At 40.4% G+C, this 24911-nt stretch overlaps 7 non-coding genes across 7 annotated transcripts; all 7 read left to right on the forward strand.

Annotated features, from left to right (window-relative positions):
* Nucleotides 1-21328: 21328 nt before the first annotated feature.
* trnan-guu (transfer RNA asparagine (anticodon GUU)) lies at nucleotides 21329-21402 on the forward strand. Its single transcript has one exon. It is a non-coding gene; the product is annotated as a tRNA-Asn (tRNA).
* Nucleotides 21403-21801: 399 nt separating this feature from the next.
* trnan-guu (transfer RNA asparagine (anticodon GUU)) lies at nucleotides 21802-21875 on the forward strand. Its single transcript has one exon. It is a non-coding gene; the product is annotated as a tRNA-Asn (tRNA).
* Nucleotides 21876-22246: 371 nt separating this feature from the next.
* trnan-guu (transfer RNA asparagine (anticodon GUU)) lies at nucleotides 22247-22320 on the forward strand. The gene has a single exon. It is a non-coding gene; the product is annotated as a tRNA-Asn (tRNA).
* A 425-nt stretch (nucleotides 22321-22745) lies between these two features.
* On the forward strand, nucleotides 22746-22819 carry trnan-guu (transfer RNA asparagine (anticodon GUU)). Its single transcript has one exon. It is a non-coding gene; the product is annotated as a tRNA-Asn (tRNA).
* Nucleotides 22820-23185: 366 nt separating this feature from the next.
* Nucleotides 23186-23259, forward strand: trnan-guu (transfer RNA asparagine (anticodon GUU)). Its single transcript has one exon. It is a non-coding gene; the product is annotated as a tRNA-Asn (tRNA).
* A 416-nt stretch (nucleotides 23260-23675) lies between these two features.
* Nucleotides 23676-23749, forward strand: trnan-guu (transfer RNA asparagine (anticodon GUU)). The gene has a single exon. It is a non-coding gene; the product is annotated as a tRNA-Asn (tRNA).
* Nucleotides 23750-24481: 732 nt separating this feature from the next.
* Nucleotides 24482-24555, forward strand: trnan-guu (transfer RNA asparagine (anticodon GUU)). Its single transcript has one exon. It is a non-coding gene; the product is annotated as a tRNA-Asn (tRNA).
* Nucleotides 24556-24911: the final 356 nt, after the last annotated feature.

A 24911-nucleotide genomic window follows, 5' to 3' on the forward strand; every position in this document is an offset into this window, starting at 1 on the left:
AGTAGTAATGAACACAAGTTCACTTGAGGCTTATTGGTACATTTTTGATTTTACCTGTATTCAGCCATAAATTTGGTTCATATTAAAAGACAGTGAAAAAAGTTTGGCCTGACAATGGGGCTAGGTGAAAAGTCGGAGGATCACCAGAATCGCTAGGATTCATCCTCAGGGAAACGTGAATGAACCAACTTTCACTGCAATAGTTGTCGAGACATTTCAGTCTGGAACAATGAGGTGGATTTGACCAACAGATCCACAACCACAGAGATGTGTCTTAGGCCAGTGGTGCTTTCAACTGCATCCAATGGTGGATGGAAGTTAGGTCATGTGATAACAAGTTGTATATTTGGGTGGAGAGAGCGAGATAGATAGTTACCTTCTTTCTTGTTTATTATCATGTTGTAATAAACCTGTTCTAATCTGAGTTCCATTGTAATTATGTCCAGTGTGTGACAGCTGATACTGATACATTGACTTGTTAGGAAGCAGATCTGATACGAGGGATTGCAGGTTTGAATGGTGCCTGGATCTTTAAACGTCTCCTTTTGCATAAAATTTATTTCTGAAAAATTGAAAAAAAGCTGTGTGTGTGTGTGTGTGTGTGTGTGTGTGTGTGTGTGTGGGTCTGAGGGGTATAGAGAGCAACCACAGTTAGTAGGCTACCAATAAACTAGCATGTATCCTAGGGGTCAATTTTAGAAACACAATTACAATAAATTAAAGTTTCCTAATCTGCCAATTGCTGCTGTCAGTGTAATCTATCTCACCTACTCAGATAACACATAATGAAAGCTGTGAATGGTGATTAGCTTCCACTTCTTTCTCTTTCACTTACAATCACATTTCTTTCACTGTTAATTTGTTTCTGCAAGTTTTTTGAGTCACAAATTCATTTGACTTGTCAGCCTAAATCACAACATGGGTCTTATTTTCATTGTCTCTCTTTGTTCAGATAAATTCTGCTGATGATTGATGCACTGGCTGGAACTCTTTTTCCCTGTGTGAAGGAGATGAAAAAAATTATGTTTCTGATTCATTACCAAGGTAAAATTCTGTATATTTATAAGTCATACATTCTCTTAAGTAAAACTTAAGTTTACGTACCTGAATGATGCACAATAACTGTACCACTTGTCCTTATTGAGGAGCCAACACACGTAAGGTCTATCTCATACAGACATACATGTTAGCAGGGTGTGAATTATACAATACAGAGAGGTTAAGGTCAAGGTTAACTTTTGCTCCAGGGTAAAAGCAAACCCACTACAGTGCAGGTTCATTCTTCAGTGAAATAAAGTGTTACAGCCCTTACAGTTTCTTGCTTGTTATCTCCACTACATTCCCTGTAAAATGTAGTGGAAGTATAAAGTCACTTAAAATGGAAATACTCAAGTAAATGACAAGTTCCTCAAAATTTTACTTAAGTACACTACAGAGAAGAGTAAATGTAGGTTATTATGTTCCACCACTGCTGATACTATTACTATTACATGTGTGTCGTCAGCATGTGTTTTAATATTGTTCAGTTACCCGAGCAGGTCAAATTTCTGAGTGAAAACAAAGGAGGTGGCTATTATAAAAGCACAATCATAAAATAAATCACCATAGACAAATAAAAGACTGTTAAAATGGAATAAAACTATATAGTGATGTCAATACACATCTCTACAACCATTATTTCACTGCTGAGCACCAATGTTAAAATCTGACAATACATGACATTTTTTATTGGTTATGAAATGCCAACCCAAAACTGGCAAAGAAAGGGTGTGCTATGAGCTAGCAAACTTTAGTTGCCTAAACTGTAACTGAAGGCAAAAGCTGGAAACTAGCTAACATTAGCTAAAGTGTAACTTAAGGCCAAAGTTAGAAACTAGCCAACATTAGTTTTCACATCCATAGATATTTGACACAATCAAATTTCAATGGTAACAAAGTGAAGTTTATTTAACAAGCTAGATAGAGACTTGAAGACGTGAGCCAGGTGTGGGTGAGAGGTACGAGATGAAATGGTATGGTCCACTTTATGGGTGCCTGAAATCGTATTACAAGATTCCTCCACACATAAACATGTGAAATATATTGTAATATTTCGGTAAGAAGGATATATAAACGTCTCAACTCCCCTGAACTATTGATTTTATCTTATTATTATATTATATATATATATATGTCCTCAGACTCTCATGTGTAGGGTGGAGGAATATTAATGTGATCCTTAATTGATCCCCACAGGGCAAAGTTCTTGCCCAGCAGCAAACAGATCAGAGCACAAGGTCAGTCTCTGCACCCAGCAGTTGGCAGGGCTTTAGAGACACGTCCAAGGTCTTTACAGCAGAGCAGATGCTTGCTGGCACTGGGAAATGAACTTACTACCCCCCCCAGTTTAAAAGCAGACTCTGAATCCAACAGGCTTTTCCTTCCTTAGAGGACTGAGTTGTTCGAAAAGCTAATACAATACAGCACTGATGCACTGGGACAATTAGATAAGTTCTCATTGTTCTGTCATTTTACTAAAAACAAGATGATAGTTGTTACATGGAACCTCAGCATAAATGACACTGTTAAAAATATAATAAAAATGAATAAAAAATATCCATTATATCTTTAATAAAATCCAATCCTCAGTCCACATTGTGTCCTGACATGTATGTAAGTTGCTTGGTGGGTCATATGCAGGCAATTGCAAATTAGCCTATTTCACGTCATGCAGGCTCCCTGGGCCAACGTGCAGCCTTTCCACTTCACTTCCAGCCAGTCTGTGCGTGGCGTTGCCATGGCATCGGTCTGTAGGATGAAGGAATTCACCCACCCTTGGTGGTAGTCTGCCTGGAGGCTCCTCAGGATTCTCTCATGCGTCACTCCGAGCAAGCTGTGACTCTCCTCTCCTCTCTCCTCTGATTTCCTTTCTCACTCTCATTCACACATAGACATCTCAGACTTTGCAGGTTAGCATAAAATCGTCCGGTCCCCGTCAGCATTCTTTTCTCACATATCACAGCTTCTCTCCTTCCATTTATTCTTCCGCCACTGTTCATTCCCTCACCAAAGCTCTCACTTTCCCGCTGGCTTTTCCAGCTGTCCATCCTTCCATTCATCTCTTTCCAAATTTGATATCGCCTCCCTCTCCTCACAGCTCACACCTTGCATCAATCCGTTCAACCTTCCACCACCTGCCCCTTGTTCTTATTCCCCCTCAATCACACTTCTTCTCTGACCTGTTTTCTTTTTTCCTCTCTCTTTCTTTCTCTCTGCCCCTACACCTTATTCCATTATACCATTCGTGCTTCCACCTCTCCATCCTTTCTCCCAACCTACTCTTTCTCCCCCTCACTCACTATCTAAGCTCCCGCCTCCGGCCTCCTCTCATCACGGCTAACACACTGCTGAGGGTAGGAAGGGACTGTCACGCAGCCAAGAGCAAAGTAACAAGCTGCAGGAACACAGTAGTCTTACGGGGAGTAAGAAGGGCGTCATGGGAAAAGCAGTGTGAAAAGCACAGGCCATTCTCCACCTTCTCTCTAACTCCTTTTGGGCTTCACTCTTTTCTATTTCTTTCATGTTTTTCTTCATTTTTCTTAGTTAACCTCATCTTTTTGTGGGAGTCTCTTTAGCAGCAGTGTGTGCTGTTATCTCAACATGTTGCCATCCCACACACACACACACACACACAGACACAAACTCTTCGTCTAATGAAATCATGAAATTTTCATTCCTACAGTATACACTGCCTGGAGAGAAATAACAGTGTTGTTGAGTGTTTGTCATGCAGAAGAGGCTTTTGCAGTTGAGGTTCTTCTTCTTGAAGAAAGATGGTTGAATCGTTTACTCTGACAATGTTCCACAGAGCTTGTGGTCATGTCACAGGTCTTCAAACGACCTCATAAATGATCAGTGGGGCTGAGGTCAGGTGACTGTGAGGGGAAGTCCATGACAATAAGGACTCCTTTGTCTTCTCTTGCTATTGCAAAGCTTTGAGGTGTGTTTGGGTCATTATCCTGTTGCAGTGTGAATCCTCCTCCACAAAAATGGAAATAAGATAAAAACATGTTCATTACAATCATGATAATAAACAAGAAAGGTAACTGCCTCTCTCCACCAGCTCTACCCAAGATGTACAACAACCAGTTATCACTTGTCCTAATTTCAATCCACCATAAGATGCAGTTAACGGGTAGTGACATGGCTCCGTGGTTGTCGGTGCACCATGTTGTTCCAGACTTAAACTTAACTGTGTTGCCAGTTATTGCACCCCCACTTCAATATTCCTCTCCACCAAGTTTCACTAAGGGCCTGATACAACACGGTATCGTTCTCTCTCCTGCTCGTCTCCTGACATTCACCTTTCTGGTTCTGCCATAGATCTAAAACTTGAATTCATTAGTAAATATGACTTTTTTTCCCCAGTGATCCACTATGAAATGTTGGTATTTCTGAGCCCACCCCAAGTGTTCAGGCTTGTTTCCCCTCCTGAGTAGTAGGTTCAGAAACTGCTACTCTTCCTCTGAGACCCCTACAGGACAGCCTTCTTTTAGTAGTACGTTTGTTGATTTGAGACTTGTCTTTTTTATATAGTTAATTCTTTATCTGTGATGAAGTTGCTTTTCTATCCCCCAAGGGAACTAAGCCTGATGTATTGATCTTCTGAGGCTGTGGTCACTTTTGCTGTGTCTGATCGTGCTTTGGATACAACTGATCCAGTTTCTGCAAAGTGCTTTAGAGTTCTATGCACTGCCCCCTCAGAAACCTTTAGTCAAATATAATCTGATGCTGAGAAAGCCCCTAATCTGACACCTCCACTTAGTTCTGATGCCATTTTCCCACAATCACAATGCTGTTTATTAGTCAGTGACCTGCTGGAACTTGTTCGATTGGATGGAGAAAATGAAATTGTGGCCCAAGATATATACAAACCCAAGTGTGCAGAGACAAACAGAACTAATCCTACAGAAAACCTTTGTTTAGGTTTAGATGTCTGATAGACTGCAAGTCCATCTGCACATTGGTGGAGAATGAGGGGGTAATGTTTGTAACTTTTTCACAATTCAGAGACATCTTATAGTACAGGAGCAGTCAGCATTTAAATCATGTAAAATAAGTTAACTAGCAGCTTATCATACCAGAGATAAGGCTCATCATGTCAACCAAGATTTTTTAACTGGATTATGTTTGTGTCTGGTCTTTCTCTAAGTATCTGGTTACATTCCTAGAGTCTGAACATCTACAATTTTAGTCTGCTGGCCGTGACAGACCTTAACTTTGAATTGACTGTGATGACGCACAGGCACTGGGTTTGTGTGACAGATGCAGAAAATGGCCATCATGTAATACTGTACTGACAGCATAAACACCAGCGCTCCGATAAGGAATTATGTATTTTGGTATTGAAAGGCGTTCATGTCAAAGCTAAATATTTTCTTTCAAAGCTGATTTTTCTGGCCTTTATCATATAGTTGACAGAGGTTGACAGGAGATGATTTAGGGGTGGGGTCGGGTGGTGGGGTGGGGTGGAGGTGGTGTGCAAGAAACATAATCGGGCAGAATCAACCAGGGGGTGTTACACATGTTGTGCATGTTAGACGACTGGTTCGCCTGAACATGTGTACAGCTGCAGGCAGTAGAAACTGATCTGATGAAAATAAATAATGAAGTCAAGTAAAGTATTGAAGTGCCAGTTACAAAAAAGATAGCAGTAATAAGTAATAGTATCTGGAATCAAGCAGAAAAAACTTCAACAACCATATAGGTTGTATGTCCATACCCCCGGATATGACCACAGAAGCATTTCCTAAAAGGTTTATCTGACCCTCATCATGGTTACAATGATAAACAAGTAGAATGTACAGGCGGTGATGTACTGTATCTACAATAATAAACATGCGGTTAAGGTTGTAAGATGGTCATAGTTCAAATAAACAATAATCAATTTCACTCAGGAAACAAACGGCGGTCTCCTGTCTGTGACAGTCCTCTGTTTCATTGTCTTGATCACTGCAACCTTATGTTCAGCAAGCATTTTCAGCAAATTAGCAAATTAAACTAAATGCTGCCTTAACTTTACCAGCGTATTAAACCAGACCTGATACAGTTGTAGGAGAGTGAACAGAAAATAATGAGGCTGATATCACACTGAATTACAGGCTGCATCATTTCCTGTCAGTCCCCAGTGGGTGTGAAGGCAACTTGAATCCGGCATTGGAATGGTGGAGCCTGCAGCTAATAAAAGCTGCTAATATGGGAGCTAATTAGAGGATGTAAATACATTGAATGACTGGTGCTAAAAAGGTACCATACAACTCATAAATACTATCCAGAATGGGACTGATCATGAAATTCTGAAGGATGATCCTTTACATCTAACTCCTGGGCCACCAATGGGCCCATTTATTACATTAAACAAGAGGATATTGAGGATTTTGAACAATCAGGGTGCGCTTATCTTAAATAATTGCTTTTATCAGATTATGATCCAAATGTGGCCTTATTTCTTCTGTCAGATTCCACAGTAAAATGGCTACTGATCAGTTGCCTGCTGGTTAGAAAAGATTGGACCGTTTGCTTAAAGGTTAAAGTTTCAAACACCACCACAGTTGTAAGATAAATTGCCCTTGTCCTCGACTCAGATGCTAAACCCTACCTGCTCACTCATTGTCACTTACAGTCGCCCTGCTGAGGAGTGTCAGCTAAATGTCATGAATTAAATGTTCACACCTAACCCAATACCACCATGCTGGACCACCCTGTAGGTGTCTGGATATCTGACAGCGCACCATCAAGGATGTAAAGGTCATCACCTCACACACTTTAGCACCTCTCTGCTATTTTATTGTTTTCACCTTGTGAGTCTGTGTGTGTGCGTGTGTGTTACTATATTCATTGGGTCAAAGAACTGGGAGCCTAATATATTTATAGGGTCTATGGGTTGAGGGTTAAGACTTGGTTCGATTAGGCATTTAGTTGTGAATGTTAAGGTTATAGTAAGGGGCTAGCAAATTGTGGGGACCCAAAATACGTCAATGTTGGGTCCCCACAAAGAAAGCTGTACGAACATGTGTGTCTAAACAGGGTAAAATGTCAACTACCACAGAGGCAGTTTGGCTACTTTTGAGTGCCAGGTCTGTCTGTCTGAACCGATTTTAGAACCGTGATACCATCACAACCCGAAGGATACAGTCATGAAACTTGACTGGTGTGTAGTTGAGATTACAATGAAGGCAGAGTTTGAATATGGACCGAGCAATCATAAGTTGAACGGCAACATGTTGACAAGCATCACAGTTGGTGTGATCGCTTTGCTAGATGGTCTCTAGTTGCAGCTTTATGATAAATGATGACTGATGTATAAACATGGTAACAGTTTTTAGTGAGGTTCATGGAAGCTGTCAGTCATAATGCAGATTTGATACATGGTGCAGCACAGTTCCAGCTTTGGATGATAAAAACATTAGATTTTATTGTCTGAATAGTGAGTCTCTGGTGTTACCAGTGGTTGAGTCTAATTTGTTTCACTGTGAATAACAAGATGCTTTTACCTTCAGTCCTGGAGTGACACACATCTACGGTATGATTGAAACTTTGTCAACAGTACAGTCAAATCTCTGCAGTATATTGTTTTATCCAAAACATCAGAAATCCCATGATGCTGCAGGTGTTGGCTTACTGAGATTGTACTGCAGTGTGAGTCATGACAGCAAAGTTTGTTATGTGAATATCAGATGTAGAGATTGGTTTAGCAAGTAAGCGACATTGAAAGAATGTTGTGGATTGTGGATCATAATGTAGTAGCAGGTACAGTCGACTCCCAAAACGTAAATGAATAATTAATCAATCAATGCCAGAATGTCATCGGATGACAGTGTTGAAAGAAAAGAAATATTGTTTTATGTTGCCAAAAAATGTGATGTGACATTTTCTACCTACAGTTCGTCCAAATTAACGGCACAAAGATCACAACGTGACACATTTCCATTTAACTACGAGAGAATATGTGCCACAACATCTTGATGTCAGGGTCACTGGTCAGGAGTGAGAATAACGACTCAGTCTGAGCTGATGAGCAAAGTGGCATTCACTGTTCAGGACCCTTAAAAATATTCAGTTTCCCAAACAAGAAACAACAGAAACAATTATTTACTGTGACCATGGTATAAACTACAAGAACATCTTGTTGTGTTTATTTATTGGTTTATTTAACGGGGACCATGCACATTAATAAACATGGCTGTAAACCACTTTTCCTGTGTGGGCCCTGGACAGATGAAGTCACACTAAAAAGGATATGAGACCAAAATAAAAGAAAAAAACATATTTGAACAGTTTGTAATCACACGGAGAAATAATAAAAAGAGAAGAGAATACTGATGTAATTAAAAAAATAATTATACAGGACATAATTATAGATGCAACACAAATTCATGATATGTTCATGCAAAGCAATGAAATGGATTAATGAAACATGCGAAGGAGACTGAGATGGTACAAAGACAAAAGCTGCAGATGTAGTTCATAAAATACATGACATGTTGTTCATATTAGTGTAAGAATATGCTGTCAATTCTAAAGGAACCCTGTTTACATGTTGTCATTATGAATTCAGTATATCCATTTCACCCATATGAGTCATGTCAGTGTTTCATTCTGCCTTTTTCCCAAAATAATAGGGTTTTGCTGAATAAATCCTACAATCAGGAAATGAGTTAGCATTTTAGCACTTCTGGTTCTCTTGTCCTGAAGTCTATGGGTTTTTTCAATGGGTTTTTTGGTTAGATGCCTGAAATAAGGTCTGTGGTTAACACAAGCTCAAGATATTTTCACGTTTTATTCTACAACATAAAATATGTCAGTAAATAGCCCAGTAGGGATTTCTGGAAGCTTTTACGTCTCTTAAAAAAAGGCTGGTTGCTTAAAAGTGGCTAAATGAGACTACAGAGGACGTCGGGAATGTCATGACGCCGCACACAAAACCTGACCTACTCACCAGTCCACCTCACAGCCTCGTTGTGTTTATACTCACGTTCTTACAAAGCATTCCTAACTTTGTAAGCGGAAAAGCTTTTGTTGAAAAATGACTGTATAAGTTGGAAGTTTAGTGGTGGTGACGATAAAGTCATGCGACCGCAGAGTACTTTATTTATAGCCTAACATGAGCTTTTTACTCCTGGAGATTGTATTTAGACTTTAAATATCACAAAAGCGTTGATCATTTGTGAAGATTATCCTGCTGAAAAAAAATGTGTAAGTATCAAACCTTTGTTTGTCACAGAGTTAATTTTCTGCCGTAATCCAAATTCCAGGTTGGCCCATGAAAATACATCATCCCTTCTTTGCTTCATTACAAATTACAAAACACTGCACAACTCAGAGCCCACTTCTGACATGTAATAAATCCTAAATCACTGCGTTCATGGTTAGACTGGGCTCTCCACTTAAAGGTACATTCCCCCAGTTTCATGCAGACTGGTCCTCGGGCTGCGTCTCATGGGCTGTCCCTCTGCTCGCCTCTAATTTACTGCTTATCTGGTCTCAGTGCACCCTCAGATGCCTGTGAGCTGTCCCATGTCTGTTAGCTGGCTAACAGGTGCTACACGAGCAGTGGAGATAAGATGCATAGTGCCCTGGGGAGAGTCCTAATCAGCATGGCTGGCCTTGTGTATTTGTGTTCGTGTGTGTGTGTGTGTGTGTGTGTGTGTGTGTGTGTGTGTGTAACCCTCATTTGACCAACTGGCTGTAGGGTGTTTGTGTCTTCTGCTGGTGTCATTATAGTTGTATTTCTATGTGCTGTTGTGTGTGAATGTGTTCCCTGAACATGGCAGTGTAAGCAGGGTGTATCAGAGTGTCTGCCCAGCATTAGATGTATTTGGCTTCGGGTCAAAGCACCAGCTGAACTCAGTGGTTTCACTCGGTTTGTGTCGTTTACAGAGACGCAGTGTGGACAGTTGTCAGTAACATTGATTTATTACCCATAGTGCAGGCTGCCTGCTACACTGCATCCCTTTAACGGGATATCAGTTCATTGTTCCTCTTCTCTATTGGATTTCATGGCATTTCATTGTCACTACGTTCATTGGATCCACACATAAGAAATCAATAGAAGAACAAGAGTTGTTCACACTCACTCATTCTCAGCTATGCTGCTTTATTTTGGAAGCAGACTAAGTCTAGGAAGGATGATAGGACAATTAATGCTTACAACTTGTAGTACTGACAATTTACCAATTAATGAAAGCAATGCTGACATTTTTAAATTTGTTTTTCCTGCCTTCCAAGGTTTCATTGGCTTCAGTTAATTTCAGCACACTATTAAGATCAATTCACTGGGACTAGAAACTTGCTCAAGGTAGCTAATGCATCATAATGAAACCTACGTGTGCGCAGTTGTTTCATGGAAGTTAATGAATTGTAGAGTTTTGATGGTGTTAAAATGCCGACCTGGTTTGGGAATCCTTCCTGGTGGTGCATTCATGTGCTGAAGTTAAGGCCTGACAACAAACCTTCAACATTCAGATATCACTTTTTTTTTTTTTTTTTTGGTAATCAGTTGTATCGAATGGTCTGAAAATCATTTTTTCTGACTTCAGAGTGGAGAACAATTTCAGCACCATGACAGCACATAAACGCACCTTTACATGTGATGTGCTCCACCATTGGATGTGCTCTCTCATGAAGAGCCACATACTACTGAGTAAACCAGAAGTAGTGACTCTGCAAAATGGTGATGCTTTTGAGTTTTGTCAGACAGCGAATATCATGAGGAGGAAACGATTACACTTTCTGCTTTGGGAACGGGACATTTTGAAGCCTCTGCTGGCGGAGAGGGCAGTGATGCAGTGGCTGAACAACATGTCTGACAATTTCAGCGCTCTTGTGCAGGTCCACAGTACAGCTGATCAAGTTGTTCGTTCATCATAGATGAACTGTTCTGGTCAGAAACGTGATGTGCTTCACAGAGCACAGTCTGTCCAATCAGAAATACTCACAGGCAGGAATGTATACGTGACTGGATGAACCTCCTGCCCCCTCGTACAATACCTTTATGATGGAATAATGCAAGACAACCTTTCCCAAGATCTTTTGTCACAGAAAACAATTTATGAAATTTGATTAAACACATAACCACAAGACAAGGGCAGAATAGAAAAGAAATTCTCTTACAGCTAGTTCTGGACACAGAGTCTCAGGATGGAGGATTGAGAACACAACATAGTTTCTTCTTTAGTGGAGTAAATTTCGAACAAATGAGCCATAAATAAAACTATGTAGACCCAAAGAACATGGAGTGAACCCGCTTTGGCTGATAGGTAATCCAGCCATGATTGTAAACTGTACCTCCACCAGGGAAATGAGACACAGATCAAATACTTTTTACAAACTAAATCATAATTACTGTGAGTTATAAATGCAGACTTGTGTTATAATGGGTGACAGACTGAATTGCGGTGAGTGTATCGTCTGAACATTTTATTTTGAAAATTTAAACAATTCAGCAAAATGTTACCCAATTTGGTCTGCATATTTTTGGCACTATCTAGTTACGTGTATCTGGTTGATACCATTGTATATAAAGTTAATGAAAGATGTTATGAAGCGGAAAATTAGCTATGAACACCAAAACCTTTTTTTGTACCAGGCTGCAAACATGTTTATTTCTGCTGTAAAATTTGACATTTTAACAAGGGAGTCTCTGGGGATTGACTCATGTTTGGAGGCAGTCTCTAGTGGTCATTCAAGGGACTGCAGTTTTTGGCACTTCGGTGTTGGCTTCATTTCTCAGTCCCAACAGTTGCTGCTTGGTTGATAGATCCTTGAAACCATCCTTTAAAAAATGATCAGTGTGCAATGCAGGGCTGTTAAGCTGCATAAATAAAGACAGTAATACTTCAAAGGTTGTTTCAGCCTGTACGGTGGAAAAGTGACAGCAAAGAGAAGAACATATTAAATCCAACAGAGGCTGTGCATCACCAAACGCCGCTGCAAATGCAGTTTGAGGCAGTTTTGCCTCCCGGGCTCCTCAGCACCTAAATGTTCCCCTCAGGTTACAACAATAGTGCACTGATTAACTCTTGTGATCCTGCCGAAGACTATTTAAACTTTTTAAGTAAACAATTGGACGAAGTGCCAGATTTAAAGCCTGAAATAATGAGATAGAAAAATGTAACTTTGTCTTTATAAAACTTTATTCTAGGAGAGTATCACCCAAGGGTTCAATATGCAGAGCCAGTCGAGCTGGTACAAAGGCAACCCTGGTTGTTTGGGATAATTAGATATGCCATATTACCCCATTCTTCTTCAAAGAGATCATTTCATGAAAATTAAAAATGAAAACTCATTTATATGTGTCTATGTTTTCCAATGAAAGTTCCTCATCCTGTAGTTCCACCATAAGCACAAGACTCAAGCAGTGATTGCTGATTAGTGCTGTTGTTCTAAAATCCAGTGGTTTGTGCTTGTATACTGTATATGTGACAAATAAATCCCTGCAAAAAAAACTAAACAAAAAAAAACACTCCAAAGTGATACCAGTGGTCAAAATGTCCACAGGGTACCCTTAAAAAAAGAATCTGAACTCTTCCTTCACCGGTGATCAGTGCACATCCTCGTCGTGCCGCAGCTCCCAGTGGACCATAGTTAACTAATGTAACGTCTGTCTCATCGTCTCCTTCTGGAGAGAACTCTCATTCTAGCATGAAACTGTCATCATTGTCAGATTGTTTCTTCTTATTGACTCTTTGCTGCCTGTTCCTAGTTGTGTGCCTGATTAGCTTTGAAGGGAAGGGAAGGGAGGAGTTTGCCCCCTGGAGAAGCTCTTCTCTCCAGCTTCAGTACTGTTTAACTGAGACACCACCTTTAAAGCAGTGTCTTGAACAGTAAAAAAATCACAGAATAAATTAACTGTCGTGACTGACTGTAGTTCTCCTCTGCAAGGTGTGCACTGATACATACTGAATCTGTGGATATTTTTAGATAGATATGCAGTGAACCCCTCTGTCCAGAGGTGCACTACACACCTGTACACATCTGCATGTATGTCAAAGCAAATGTGTGTTTACTACCATGGACCTTTTGTGTTTGAGTGTGTTTTTGTGTTTACTGCCTCCAGGTAAACATCAAAACACACTTTAATGAGATTCTCCGAGCCCAAGCAGCTACAAGTCATCTGTGTTGCCGTACTGGAGCCTCCCTCTGGGAGACAGAAACCTGGGAGACCAGGATGGAGGAATCTCTGTGACAGCTTTGTACCACCAGCAAGTTTTCTCCCACTAGAGCCTGAGGGACGCAGCAGTAGGTTGGATGTAAGGTAACAGTGGTCAGGATTGGGAAGGCCACCAGCCTCCTGTCACTGCATTTATCCACACACACACACACACACACACACACACACACAACACTGCAGGAGGAAACCTCCCTCCTGCTGCGCTCTTCCTGAGCAGCAGGAGCATCACAAGAAGTCCAGGAATGCAAGTGGAGCAGTGTTCTCTGTGTCGAAATGGATAAAAACCAACAAACATCAGGCCTTCTAGAAATGAACGGGTGATGTTACAGGGACAACGTTCACATTTATAGTATAACCAGCCAAACTTGTGTCAAATCGGTGTGGTCAGATGAACACTTTTGTCTGAAAATGTGAAGAACAGCTTGGCTTTAACCAAGATCTCTGAGTGTGAATGTAAAGGTTATGTAGGTTCAGGATGTCATCACAAGACAAGCAACAGCATTTGTCATATTTTTCCAAATGCTTAAAATGACCCATTTTATGAGGACTCTGGTCTGTCAGGAACAAAGCAGGTAAAAGTATGGTGACATTGTTATTACTGCCATAAAACATTGTAGGGAGATAGGGATGGATTCATGGGTCAATAAAGTCGGTGAATTTAACACAGGAGCCAGCTGTTCATTTCAGTCAGTGCTGGATCTTTTCCCAAACACGTCCAGACAGGTTTTTATCAGCGCGGCTGTGTGGGTAATAATGTCATTTTGTTGGTCTGGTCTGCCACTTTGTCCTACACAGAAATATCTCAACAGCCACTCACCTGGGTGCACACATTCATGTTCCCCAGATGATGAATCCCACTGCCTGGTGATCCTCTGACTTTTCTTTTTCTCCCACCATGAGGTTCACATTTGTGGTTTTGAATGAAACATCTCAGTAACTATTGGCTGGACTGTGATGAAATACGGTTCAGATTCTCATGTTAATCCAGTCGCAGTTATCTATTCGCTGTTCCAAACTAGCTGCATATGAATATGAATTTCTAGGACACATGGTTGGTTTTTGAGCCATGCTATATATCGCTCATAGACCCATGACGTTTTGTACATTCATGGTCTCCAGATGATGAATCCACCTGACTCATAACCTTAGAGTTGAACTGAACTGATTCTCAGACTTTTCCTCTTGTGCCATTCTAGTGAAATATCTCAGCAACCGAAGATGAAATGTGGTTCAGACAGTCTTGTCTCCCTCAGGATGAATCGTAACTACTTTGGTGATGCTTGCTAATGAGGGCGATGACAATCTATTTTGTTCAGTTTGGAGAACTTGTTGAGTTTCAGCCTGATCCTGACAGACCTGCTAATTGCAAACAGTCCACCATGTACTGATTATCTGTAGCAGAAAGTGTTGGCTTGAAATCTCCAGTGACGACACTTGACCGAAACATTCCCTTTAAAACCCAGATCCAGTCGACTGCACGTTGCTGGCGTTTACCTTGCAGAGCACAGATGCTGTCAAAGCTAAATGTTAACAATGTGAGAGCCGTGCTCTAAACCTGTACCGAGCACAGTAGATAATATAAGCACTTTACCTCTGTCTGACGCAGAGCGCAGCCTTAGATTGAACTGTCAGTCCCAGAAATGAAATCACAAATCACTGGGTTAATTACATCACCTCTACAAGAGCTTTTCAAGTCAGTGTGCATTTAGTTGTGATCATTACCATCCTGAAAACTCATTACAAAGACTAATTTGGAGACATGAGTAAAATCTATACACAGACTTCTACAGGTTTTCCATTTTAACCATCCGTGCTCTTCAATACTTTTGTCAAGATATTTGTCCAGGGGTTGTCTATTACAGCCGATCATCAGAAGGATCACGTGGTCACAAATTTCCCATCTCTCTAGGTCTCTGAAGCGTTTCATACACAGAGTTCCAATGACATTTTTTATTAAACTGTAAAACAGAATGTTTCTTTTTTAGGTCTGGCCAAGGTTTTTTTTTTTTTGATGAGCACCATCTCCAGTGAAACACAGACGGATTGAGAATTAGAATGACTCGGCCCTGCTTTTGATTGCTGAGGTACAACACATGACGAGACTCAGACCATGTAATTACAGACCTGACCTTGGCATTTCTGATAGCCCGTAATATATTTCACAAGTATCATTCCACACCTGGATATTATTCACCCTGTGTGACTGCTATCGATGTGTGACGTTTAAAAAGCCTGTAAAGACGAGTGGCATCAGTGATTATAATTTCTTAAGTATTTCTAAGCTGAGAGGTTCCATGCTGGACCCTGGGAATATGCATCAGTGATTATAATCCATTTGCCTTTTACCTGTAACCTACAGCCTTCCCCAGTGAGTGGTGTTCAGTCAGGACTCCTCACATGACCTGAGTACAGGACCTGACAATTTGTCATCCTCGAACAGAGACGGCGGCTTTGATCTTCCCCTCATACTGTGCTGTACTGTACATGGCCTCCTGTTCCATGGGATGACACTTCACCGGCTAAAGAGGGCTGGAAGTGACACAGCTAAAAGTGAAATAGACAAATGGATTTGAAGAACTTTTTTTTATTTTTATTTTTTACCCTTAAGGAGTATTGAAATTAAAACACGTTGCACAACTCATAAATGTTAAGGATGGAGGTGAAATAATTAAGCTGAAAAAATGCAGAATTAATTTCCCTGAACTGAGAAATGGATTTTGAACTGTCTGACTCAGTGATGGGTTAAAATGACAGAGACTGGAAGTTATTACTATTTGGTACATATTGTAGTATTTTTGAAGAAAAGGATGATTGTAATGATATGTATGTGTTGTATCCATGGGGATGATATTGGTCACATGACAGATGTATGTCCTGATGAAGGCAAAGTAGTGCCCCCACAGCGGCAGGTCTACTTGGTTGTCATGGTTATAATAATAAATGCATGGACTGTACCAACAGTGGCATAATAACAAACGATTGTGGCCTGGTCAGGTTTAGGCACAAAAACTACTTGGTTAAGGTTGGGAAAAGATCATGGTCTAGGTTTAAATAAGTACTTCCTCAACATTAAGTAATTTCTGTCAATGTTTCATAACAATGTTATTAACTTTGTCGAGCGGTCATAGATAATAGAAACAATATAAACTGCTACTTTCTCATGGGAGTTGAACACAGCGCTCCTGTGTCATATTCCTGTGTTTTTGTTGATCAGGATGTTGACCCATCCATCCACCAATGTGGATGGATGGGTCAACATCCTGATGTGGACTTTGTCGCTCTGTAAACTACGTCACCGCACTTTTCCCTTTGCTCCTGTCATAATTACTATGACCACTAGATGTCACCTAACAATAAAATATAACTATGGGTCATTTAAACCTGCTGCACAGACGACCTGTGGCTCATTTTTTTACAGGTCAGTCTCATACAAACACACTATATCTTATTTAAGCATATATTTAGATGAAAACCAATCAGTATTAGTGTACTTTATAGATAGACAACTGTCACTATCAACAGAAAAACACCATTTCAAAAATAAAACTTCTCACTTTAGGTTCAAATTTTAATTTAGGTTTATTTAAGTTGACAGGTTACAAAAAGTACTTAGTTAAGGTTAAGGACCTTCCTCATCATGGTTACAATAATAACCAGCACTTTTTTACTTAAACATAGCTCAGTTTGGTTTCAGAAACATTTGCTGAGGGTGCATTTATTATTTGCTTTATTTTAAGTGCACATCAGTTTTCTGCACAATTTGCAAGTTTCTGAAAAATTTGCAAGTTAAAAAAAATACTCAGTACCCACTCAATACCCCATAATGACAGAGGAAAAACAGAAATTGACACATAATTCAGACACTTTGCATTTCTCTTGATCATCTTTGAGATATGTCTACACCTTGGTTGGACTCCACCTGTTGCAAGTTCAATTGATTGGACATTATTTGCAAAGGCACACAACTGTCTACAGTACATAAGGTCTCACAGCTAACAATGCGTATGAGAGCAAAAACCAAACCACGAGCTGGAAGCAACTGCCTACAGAGCTCAGGGACAGGACTGTGCTGAGGCTCAGATGAGGGGAAGGCTACAAAAATATACAGGAGGCTAAAAGAGCACAGTGGCCTCCATTATTCTAAAATGGAAAAAGTTTGGAACAACCAGGACTCCTCCTAAAGGACTCTGTGACTGATGAAACCAAGATTGAACTGTTTGGCCTTCTTAGCATGGTGGTGGCAGCATCAGGCAGTGGGGCTCTTTTTTAGTGGCAGGGACAGGATGAATGGTCAGGGTTGAGGGAAAGCTTAAAAGAGCATAGTACAGAGAAATCCCTTAATGAAAACCTCACCCAGAGCACTCAGGACCTCGGACTGGGCTGAAGGCTTAGTGACAACTCTGTGAATGTCCTAGAGTGACCCAGCCAGAGCCCTGACTTGGTCTCAATGGAATCTCTGGAGAGACTTGAAAATGACTGTCAACCGACGGTCCCACTCCAGCCTGACCTGAAAATCCCCAAATCCAGATGTGCAAAGCTTGTAGCGTCATACCCAAGCAGACTTAGAGCTGCAATCACTGCCAAAGGTCTGAATATTTAAATACATTTGTAAAAATGTCTCAAATTAAGTTTTGGCTTTGTCATTATTGGATATTAAGTTTAGACTGATGAGAGGGAAGTAAATTCAATTGATTTTAGTATGAGGCTGCAACATAACAAAATATGAAAAAAGGTGAAGGGGTCTGAACACTTTCTGAAAGCACTGTACTTTGATGTCATGTGAGTCTGACACCTAACCAGCAAATCCACTCTCTGATGTGTCTTTTACTGGTAACATGTTTGCACTTCACTCTGTTTCAGCCTTTTAGCACCTTGGTGCCTTGAGTCCACCTCACTGAGTCAAGTTCAATACTCGATGCTAATGTAAAAGTTGCCGTGGTTACAATACACAGCACGCACACACACACGCGCACACACACGCACCTTAAGATCAGTGTTTTTCCAGGATTTCCGGGAACATTATACAGTGTTTGATAAGAATTAAAGAAATAAAGAAGAAAAAAAAAACAACTCCCCCTCTCTGTTTCTCAGCTCACGTCTCCTCTCTCTCTTTACTTCTCACTTTGCACCTCCTCCTCCCCCAGCTTCACTGTCTCGGTGAGAATTGATACATAATGGCAGTGGTGGGACTGTGAAGTCAAAGCCTGCAAATAACAACACGTATATCGGCGGGGTTGCCATGGCGACGGACTCAGAGCCTACAAGGTGCGATGGGAGCTGCTGTAACAGTGCGGGTGTAATGTCAGTCGTCTTCCTCTGCATCTTTCCTCCGCTGAACATGCACACGAGTCCTTCCCTCCAAGAGGAGGTGGGAGTTTAATGACTGTGTTTTTTGAGGAAAGTAAACACAAATTTTTTTATTTATTTATTTTTTTTAATCACCATCCATGCTAAAGATTGCATTGCATTAATCATGTTATCTTGTTCAAAATATATCAAACAATAGATATATCAATATTGTCAGAGAGTGCATCTCATAATCAGGACTCTAGTGGTCAATAAAAAGCTGGACGAACCTTTCCTTCCCTCGGCCCCCGAAGATGGACCTTTTAGTCTGTGTCAGAAACAAATCTCGGCTCAGACACACACTCTCTATAGTCTTTGGAACGTTTGAGTTGTAGATGAAAAATAATTATTTCATTTCATAATGGCTGAAACTATCTGTCATTTTAACAACCTATGTTAGTCCCCTGTACCAAAAGCTCTGTCAGTCCCTTTGAAGGAGGTTTCCACAAACTACAGATGGGACCCTGGATGTGAACGTGATGTGACAGTGTACGTCCTCCATCCACACCAGCCATTAATAAATGTGCAGCTGTATTTATTTAAAAAAAGAAAAGAAAAAAGAAAAAAGAAACTTACAGTAAATTCGTTAGTTCAGACAGAGTTGTGAATCCGTCTCTTCTGTTCTCTTTCTTCATGTGCAGAGGGATCTGAGCTCAGCCTGAGCTTGCTAACAGGTGTGAAGTGTGGGTAAACAATGAGGAGGCACTGTGTACATGGTATTTCAGAATCCGATGGCTGGGTAAACAATGTTTGCATGCATTTAACCTCCATGTCCGCCACGCTCATATTTCAAGAAATGAGTAAAGGCCTCCTCAGCTGAAGTGGTGCTCAGAGACGGCCACACAAAGCACCTCACCTCTTCACCTTTCCCTGATGCAATAAGTCAAATAAACCACAGAGTCGCTGAACTTATCTTGTTCATTATTGCAGTGAAAATAAAAGCATGTCCACAATGATTTCATCCTTACTGAGTGATTATAGGAGGAGGATAGGATAGTTTTTTTCCTCAGCACTACCCAGCAGTTATGGCTTTGTCAGGAACTGATTAATGCTTCAAAACAGGCCATTTAAGGTGTGTAATTCAGCGAGGTCCAACTGGGCTCACTGGGTGATGTGATCATTAATTTGTATTACAGAGATTCTCAAATGCTGATAATTCCCGCAGTATTGTTTTTTGACAGTGAACTTGGAGGCCATCATAAATCACACTTTTCTCATACGAGGCAGAAACAAGATGTCCCGTCTAAAAGCAATTCATCATCTTAATAAATGTGTCACTGCTGTGCTTCTTTATATCCTCACTTTTCTTCTTCTCGCTGAACCCAAAGACGGAAGAGTTAATCTGGAGACGTGAGATTTAAAGCACGCAGATCGAAATGAACAAGTCAAATGAAAGCACTAAAAAAGTAACTTTCACACCGACTTTGTTCCTCAGGGAGAACACCAGGAACCATTTTATACTGGGAATATGAGCAGATTCTTAGAGGAACAGAGGAACTTTACACTATATCTACTTTTTTGAGTTAACGTGACAGTACATCTAATTTACTATTGATCGATTCTGGCCCCAGGAACAATCTTCATAGTAAGTTTTTTGTTTTTTTTCTGAGAAAATCCAGTTATTCTGTCCTCTAAAATATTTGACATGACCACCCCAAATAACGAGGCAACCACATGCCAACCTCTCCCAGATTATACAGAGATTAACTGTCAGGTGTAGATGAGGCAATTTCACAAAGGTAGTTTCGCCTGGTCTGCAGTATTAGGCCAGTCTTCATTTTACCATTAGATTCCAAGCAGTGGCTAGGAGGCAAGAAAAGTAGCACTTGCCCAGTTAAAGTGAAAAACAGACATCAGGTACAACGATACTGAAGTGGAAACAATATTTCTCCTTACATCTGATCTCTGAAAAGCTTTAGTACAAGATTATATAAAGGATCTGTTGCCTGTTTGCATTCACATGTGGTGGCAGCAGGGTATTGTCTCTGAAAGACAGCTTGACTTCAAGCCGTTGTTTCTCTTGTTCATCTCATTTTTGAGGGTGTGCCCGTTCCCCGTTGACAAAGACTGGAGCAAGTGAAGCTTAATTTGGAGGTTTGCAGATGTACATTGAGGGTAATTCTGGGATCATTCGCTTGTGATTAGCTACAGCCGAAGCGTGCTAGGCAAGCTGTCCTTGGCTCAGCTTTTATTGTTCTGAGATCAATAATGATATTGCAACCATCATTAACATGTGTAATTACCAAGGATACATCATCTAAATGAAAAAGCTACTTTCTGTGATGAGAGGGGAGCCGAACTATGGACGGGAACAAGTGAGCGAGGGAAATTATCAGTGATGATGTAGTCATACCTTTAACCAAAGACTAAATAACACTGTGAAAAATATATGGATTGACAAATAAAATTAGAAAACATTGTTAAATAAGTAATACGATGTTACAGCCCTAGTGCCTTGGTGTTGCTTCTCTCTCTCTCTCTCTCTACCCTGCTCCAGATGTCACCTCTCCTCAAGTGGCGTAGGTTAACTCCTTATCACCTTGAGCAGGAGGTGTAGGGGTTAAGATTGAAGATTGAGGCAGATTGTGTCTGTACTTTCCAAAATAATAAATGGATTAACAAATAAAATCAAGAATCTGTGTTATGTAGCCAAGACTCAACCAATTTTGGCCTAAATATTAAAGTAGAGGACAGACAGAAACCTGATTAACGACGGGCCTGAGGTTTAGAAGGAATAAATGACAGTAAGGCCACACCCACTCAGGTCAACGTGTCTCTGTGGCGCAATCGGTCAGCGCGTTCGGCTGTTAACCGAAAGGTTGGTGGTTCAAGCCCACCCAGGGATGTTTTACACTAAGCTTAACAAAGATACGTAATTCTGAGGAAAAACCTACTTTGTGTGATAAGATGGGAAAGGTTGAAGAAACTCAGAGCAACACTATGGATGAAAAAGCATGACTAGGAGACATTATCAGTGATGATGGAGTCAAGAGTAAATAGTCATACCTGTGAGTATAAGTGTAAACAAGACTTTTTTTTTTTTTTTTTTAATAAATAAAAAAAGGAAATGAATTAACGAATAATTCAGGAAGCAGCTTTATAGATCTAACATGCTAACACTCAACCAAGTTTGGTTTAAATATTAAAGTCGACAACATGCCTGAAGTTCAGAGGGAATAAATGACAGTAGAAGTAAGAAATGGGGATTGGTGGAGATTGAAGATCCAGGTCACACAAATTGTTGTGTCTCTGTGGCGCAATCGGTCAGCGCGTTCGGCTGTTAACCGAAAGGTTGGTGGTTCGAGCCCACCCAGGGATGTTTTACACTTAGCTCAACAAAGACACATGATCCACATGAAAATCCTAGTGTGCGTGGTCAGATGTGAAGGGTTGAAGAAACTCAGAGCAGGAGGAGATATTATCAGTGATGGTGTACTCACAAGTACAAAGTCATACAGTAAAAAAAATGTCTGTGCTTTCCAACAAATAAATGCATTAACAAATAAAATTAAAAAAACAGTCTTATGAGGCTAATACTCAGCTAATTTTGGTTTACATATTAAAGTAGAGGACAGGCAGAAACCTGACTAACAACACGCCTGAGGTTCAGTAGGAACTAATGACAGTCAAAGCAAGAAATGGGTGAGGGTGGAGATTGAAGATCCAGGCCACACCCCCTGAAATTAACATGTCTCTGTGGCGCAATTGGTCAGCGCATTCGGCTGTTAACTGAAAGGTTGGTGGTTCGAGCCCACCCAGGGACGTTTTACACTTAGCTCAACAAAGATACATAATCCACATGAAAATCTTACTTTGTGTGATCAGATGGAAGAACTGAACAGACAGAGCCTAAAACTATGGACCAAAAAGCATGACTAGAAGGCATTATCAGTGATAATGTAATCAAAAGGAAATAGTCATACCTTTGACAGGTTTAAATAAGACTGTTTTTTTTTTTTTGTTTTTGTTTTTTACAAGTAACAAAAAAATGAATTAACAAATAATTAAGGAAGCAGCTTTATATACCTAACATGCTAACACTCAACTAATTTTGGTTTAAATATTAGAGGACAGACAAAAACCTGAGTAACGACACGCCTGAGGTTCAGAAGAAATAAGTGACAGTAGAGAGTAAGAAATAGGGGTGGGTGGAGATTGAAGATCCAGGCCACACCCCTAAACGCAACATGTCTCTGTGGCGCAATCGGTCAGCGCGTTCGGCTGTTAACTGAAAGGTTGGTGGTTCAAGCCCACCCAGGGACGTTTTACACTTAGCTCAACAAAGATACATGATCCACATGAAACTCCTAGTGTGTGTGGTCAGATGTGAAGGGTTGAAGAAACTCAGAGGAGATATTATCAGTGATGGTGTACTCACAAGTACAAAGTCATACAGTCAACAACTCTAAAAAACACATTTTCTGTGCTTTCCAAAAAATAAATGGATTAACAAATAAAAAGAAAATCTGTCTAATGTAGCGAACACTCAGCTGATTTTGGTTTACATATTAGAGGCAGAAACCTGAGTAACGACACGCCTGTTGCTCAGAAGGAATAAATGACAGCAGAAGCAAGAAATGGGGGTGGGTGGAGATTGAAGATCCAGGCCACACCCCTTCAAATCAGCACGTCTCTGTGGCGCAATTGGTCAGCGCGTTCGGCTGTTAACCGAAAGGTTGGTGGTTCGAGCCCACCCAGGGACGTTTTAAGCTTCACAAAGATATGTAATCGTAAGGATGAAAAGCCAGCTTTGTGTCATCAGATGGAAGAATTGAAGAATCTGAGCACGAAACTATGGACAGAAAAGCATGACTAGATGATATTATCAGTGATGATTTAATCAAAAGCAAATAGCCATACCTTTGACAAGTTTCACTAAGACTGTTTTTTTTCTTTTTTCTTTTTACAAGTAACAAAACAAATTCATTAAATAATTCAGGAAGCAGCTTTATATACCTAACATACTAATACTCAACTAATTCTAGTTTAAATATTAGAGGACAGACAAAAACCTGATTAACAACATGCCTGCGGTTCAGAGGGAATAAATGACAGTAGAAGTAAGAAATGGGGGTGGGTGGAGATTGAAGATCCAGGCCACACCCCCTAAAATCAACATGTCTCTGTGGCGCAATCGGTCAGCGCGTTCGGCTGTTAACTGAAAGGTTGGTGGTTCGAGCCCACCCAGGGACGTTTTACACTTAGCTCAACAAAGATACATGATCCACATGAAACTCCTAGTGTGTGTGGTCAGATGTGAAGGGTTGAAGAAACTCAGAGCAGGAGGTGATATTATCAGTGATGGTGTACTCACAAGTACAAAGTCATACAGTAAACAAATCTAAAAAACACATTTTCACACTTACACTTTACACTTAGCTCAACAAAGATACATAACTCTGAGGAAAAACCTTCCTTGTGTGATGGGAGGGGAGCCAAACTACCGATGAGAACAAGCAAGCAAGGGAAATTATCAGTGATGATGTAGTCATACCTATAACCAAAGACTAAATAACACTGTTTCTGTGCTTTACGAAAAATATATGGATTGACAAATAACGTAATATAAGTAACACGATAAGTGTTACGGCCCTAGTTCCTTGGTGTTGATTCTCTCTCTCTCTCTCTCTCTCTCTCTCTCTCTACCCTGCTCCAGGTGTCGCCTCTCCTCAAGTCGAGATGGTTTCTGCACGCAGCTGCTCCCTATCACCTTGAGCAGGAGGTGTAGGGGTTAAGATTGAAGATTGAAGCAGATTGTGTCTGTACTTTCCAAAATAATAAATGGATTAACAAATAAAATCAAGAATCCTCAACCAATTTTGGCCTAAATATTAAAGTAGAGGACAGACAGAAACCTGATTAACGACGCGCCTGAGGTTTAGAAGGAATAAATGACAGTAAGGCCACACCAACTCAGGTCAACGTGTCTCTGTGGCGCAATCGGTCAGCGCGTTCGGCTGTTAACCGAAAGGTTGGTGGTTCAAGCCCACCCAGGGACGTTTTACACTAAGCTTAACAAAGATACATAATTCTGAGGAAAAACCTACTTTGTGTGATAAAATGGGTTGGGTTGAAGAAGCTCAGAGCAACACTATGGATGAAAAAGCATGACTAGGAGACATTATCAGTGATGATGGAGTCAAGTATAGTCATATTACATAAGTAATAGTCATACCTTTGACAAGCTTAAATAATGCTGTTTTTATTTTATTTTTTTAATAGATAAAAACAAAAATGAATTAACAAATAATTCAGGAAGCAGCTTTATTTACCTAACATGCTAACACTCAACTAGACGTAGACGTAAGTAATGGGGGTGGGTAGAGATTGAACATTGAGGCCACACCCCCTCAAA

The sequence above is a fragment of the Trachinotus anak genome, unplaced genomic scaffold, assembly GCF_046630095.1.
Source record: "Trachinotus anak isolate AG129_WGS33_773 ecotype Australia unplaced genomic scaffold, CSIRO_AGI_Tana_v1 ptg000013l, whole genome shotgun sequence".
Classification (NCBI taxonomy): Eukaryota; Metazoa; Chordata; class Actinopteri; order Carangiformes; family Carangidae; genus Trachinotus; species Trachinotus anak.